General features: G+C 44.0%; 3 non-coding genes across 3 annotated transcripts; 2 read left to right on the forward strand and 1 right to left on the reverse strand.

Moving 5' to 3' along the window:
• Nucleotides 1–366: 366 nt before the first annotated feature.
• TRNAN-GUU (transfer RNA asparagine (anticodon GUU)) lies at nt 367–440 on the reverse strand. Its single transcript has one exon. It is a non-coding gene; the product is annotated as a tRNA-Asn (tRNA).
• A 711-nt stretch (nt 441–1,151) lies between these two features.
• TRNAV-CAC (transfer RNA valine (anticodon CAC)) lies at nt 1,152–1,224 on the forward strand. The gene has a single exon. It is a non-coding gene; the product is annotated as a tRNA-Val (tRNA).
• A 1,023-nt stretch (nt 1,225–2,247) lies between these two features.
• TRNAA-AGC (transfer RNA alanine (anticodon AGC)) lies at nt 2,248–2,320 on the forward strand. Its single transcript has one exon. It is a non-coding gene; the product is annotated as a tRNA-Ala (tRNA).
• Nucleotides 2,321–4,037: the final 1,717 nt, after the last annotated feature.

Consider the following 4,037-nt stretch of genomic DNA (forward strand, 5'->3'; position numbering starts at 1 on the left):
TTATTGGGGCAAAACGGGATAAAACCATTTTTATCCCGGCCATTCTTGTGAGAATGAGTGAAAAGGGCAAATAACCCGCGCTGGAAATAACTGAATACTGGCCCCATACGTCATAGGGCCGTTATTGGGCATACGGCACATGTAAGGGGTCTGGACCCCTTACATTACAGTAGACCGGTCCGGCCAAGAATGTCGCAAATTCAGTTTGTTAAAAGAATGGGGGATGTTAGCAAAAAATACAGAAAAAGCAAGAAAGGAGAGGAAATAAAGGCCAAAGGGTGCTGGGTGTATTGCGAAGGGTAATTATTTTCTTTCAAATGTTACAACATGTGAAGAACATCTGTCTGAGGAGGAGAAAAAGAAAACCGTCCCTGGGTGGGCTTGAACCACCAACCTTTCGGTTAACAACCGAACGCGCTAACCGATTGCGCCACAGAGACAGGGTTGTGAGAATTGGTGCTAGAGATGAAACAAACAACTATTCTCCATTATCTTCTTACGCTGCAGACCGGGGCCGACTCGCTGCTGTTAGTCTCGTTTACAGGGTTTGAACTGGTTGGAGACGAGCAGGTGACATGTTTGTGTATTAGTATTTAGAAGTGTGGTCTAATGAACGGGGGATGGTAGAGCGCTCGCTTAGCATGCGAGAGGTAGCGGGATCGATGCCCACATCCTCCAGTTATCTTTTCTTTTCTTCTTGTCCCGCAGCATGATTCTTTATACAAATAATACACATAATATAATTGACGTACTCGCAATCACATGTGCCAGTAGCCACTTTACAGAAAACTATTCCCTCCAGTTCTTCATGGATTAATGTGTTTCCAGTAAATTGGGCTCGGATAACAGATAGAGATCATATGCAGCTGCCAAAATCATTATATTATGGGGCTAACGCTAAAAATGTATTTTTAATCAGTTTACCTCTATTTTTCCTCTATGGCAATGGTTTAATGTTGCTAACACCCCAAATAAATAAAAATAAAAAAAACTTCAACGAGAAGCTGCAGCCCTACCATTGCCCTCTCCCCCGTAAACAGTCGGACGACTATGTTCTTTCCCTTGATTTGAAAGATTTGAAAACCCACCTGTGTTGGAAGCAGAAAAAGAGTCACAGAGGCCCCTTGGAATCACAGGTGAGACAGCATCTGGTTTCTGTAGTGTAGTGGTTATCACGTTCGCCTCACACGCGAAAGGTCCCCGGTTCGAAACCGGGCAGAAACATCATGTATTTCTTTTTAATTTTCCTGTTTTCAATTCGGGTTCAGACCGGGGCCGACTCGCTGCTCTTAGTGGGGAAACACTTGATCCTCTGGCTGTAGGGCCGGGAAAGTATGGAGCCCGAGGTGCTAAATTGCCCTGGCCGTAATGCACTGGTGGCCTTCCTGCACTCTTCTCCTCGCACCATACGGGCTTGGAGTTAAGAATTTATTTTTGAACCTGGCTAGGCCAGAAATGGCCTGCCCTTATTTATCTTTCTTAAATTATACATTCACTATGTTTTTACACATGTGCCCATTAATTTCTTGTTTTGGACTGCATGGTTTATTTTGAAATTCACGGCGAGGACACGGTCACGATTTTGCTTTCTGATTTTGTTCCCACGTTTTTTGGACACTGCTTTTTTTTAAAGCAGTGAAGCCTAAAGGGGTTTACTCCCTTGCAGGGGTGCCCTGAAGGTTAAAGGGGTCTCACCCTTCGGGGAGAGACTCGAAGATCCGGCCCCCACATGGGGGGGATTTGTCTGGGATTTGTCTGGGTTCCCCTTGTGGAACCCAGTGCTTGTAGATTGCAGTTACACTTATGATTGGCCCTGCCCCTTTCTGACTCACTGATGAATGGCCCCACCCCTTTCCTTATAGCGTCCACACCGCTCAGGCAGCAACTCATCTAACATTAAGTATAAAATTAGTATTTGGGCTGCTGAAAGTTAGGGGAGGTGGGGGTTAATTTAGGAGCAGTTATATCTTAGTATCTGAGTATTTTCTACAGTCCTCTCCTCACCTGCTGACCTATTGAAAGTTTGTACTACATGTAATTTCATGAAAATGGGTTCTCATTATGCATTAAAAGGGTTTTAATTACTCAGGACCTGCTCCTAGTGTACCCTTTGTTTATATAAATGGGGTTCGCTCCAGCACTCCAAGCCACGTGTGATGAGATTGTGTGTTTTGGCTCTCTGTGGGTGGAGGAAAACCACAAGAAGTAAAAAAAAATGACCCTGTGATGTCAGCAACCAACATGTCAGGGGGATTAGCTCAAATGGTAGAGCGCTCGCTTAGCATGCGAGAGGTAGCGGGATCGATGCCCGCATCCTCCAGCAAAGTTTTCTTTTCTTAAAAAATATTTTATCATTATATATATGAATACATATAATACAGATAATATAATCGAAGTAGCCACAACCACATGTACCACTAGCCACTTTACAGAAAACTATTCCCTCCGGTTCTTCATGGATTGAAATTTTTTCCAGTAAATACCCAGCTGCCTGAAAATAATGTATTATGCGGCAAACACTAAAAAAATGTAAAACATGAAAAAACACACATTTTTAATCAGATGCTAGTAATGAAAGAATAGAAGTTCTCCTCTATGGCAATCGCCAGCGTCTGCTTTATGGAGTGTAGTGGTTAACATGTTCCCCTCGCATGTGAGGGGGCCGACTCGCTGCTGTGAGCCTCGTTTACAGGATTTGAACTGTGAGGAGAGCAGCATGTGGAATGGATGTGTATTTGTATTTATTAATCGGAGTATCCAGCGCTTCATTGTGGGAGAATCCTCTATGGCAATAACTGTCTTACTTAACAGTAATTGGCATGTTTGGAACAGTTTAATGTCACTAACACCTTGGCTAAATGATCTTTTTTTCTTACAGAACGCTTACTTGAATTAGAAGCTGCAGCCCTGCAGCAGACCTCCCCGCTATGCTATCCTTATCTTCCTGGACTGCAGACCAGGGCCGACTCTCTGTTAGCCTTATTTACAGGGTTTGAACTGTATGTGAAATGGATGTGTATTTGTGTTTCTGAATAAGTGTATCCAGTGCCTTACCACATCAGAAAAGCAGATCTTTACGGGGGACTCGGAGAAATGACTACAAAACCAACACCACCAACAAACACCACCAACAAACACCACCAACAAACACCACCAACCCCAACACCAACAAAGAACACCAACACCAACACCAACACCAACACCAACACCAACACCAACACCAACACCAAGCAGCAGAGTGGCGCAGCGGAAGCGTGCTGGGCCCATAACCCAGAGGTCGATGGATCGAAACCATCCTCTGCTAGATTTTATTTTTTTCCCCACTTTGCCCTCCATGTGAGTTTATTTTCATTCTTTGTATTCATCCCCCTCACAGTCACTCACTCTCATTAATTTTTGAATAGACCTGGCTGTAGGGTTCGCTGAGCCAGCGCTGGAGCTGACTGGATGTAAGTATATTTGTGTTTGCAAAAGGAACACCAGATTTCTTGTCCCATTAAAAGTAACTTTATAATTCTGTGTACATCAATGAACCCTCCTGCCTGCCTACTCTGGTGATGGCACTGAAGGCACAGAGTCGTTCAGGGAATCGAATCTTACAGAGAATATCACTGACACCATATTATAAATAAATACAGGATTAATCTTCACTGCCCCCAGGATTTAGATTCCCCTTAGTTTGCCCCCCTTTACCTCCAACTGCACCTTAAGTTAACTTTATTAAATTAATTAACCCTCAGTCATCAGCATTAAATTAACCCTAAACACCCCATCAACCATAACTGCCCCTAAATTAACCCTAAACACCCCATTAACCATAACTGCCCCTAAAAGCATCAGCGTGGTGTTTGACAGCAATGGCAGCCTCCAGGTTCGGAGATAAAGGGGGTTTATTGGTGCAAAATGGGATAAAACCAGCACCAATATTGTGTCTGCTACTGCGATACACAGCGGGACGAGGTAATCGTTATGGAGCGTGATGGCGTTTAAGAGACTGCCTCCCATAAGAGCCGTACATGCTTTTTGCATGCGCTGAC

This window comes from Sceloporus occidentalis, unplaced genomic scaffold (assembly GCF_023333645.1).
Source record: "Sceloporus occidentalis isolate IW3139 unplaced genomic scaffold, rSceOcc1.0.p SCAF_111, whole genome shotgun sequence".
In the NCBI taxonomy this organism is placed as follows: domain Eukaryota; kingdom Metazoa; phylum Chordata; class Lepidosauria; order Squamata; family Phrynosomatidae; genus Sceloporus; species Sceloporus occidentalis.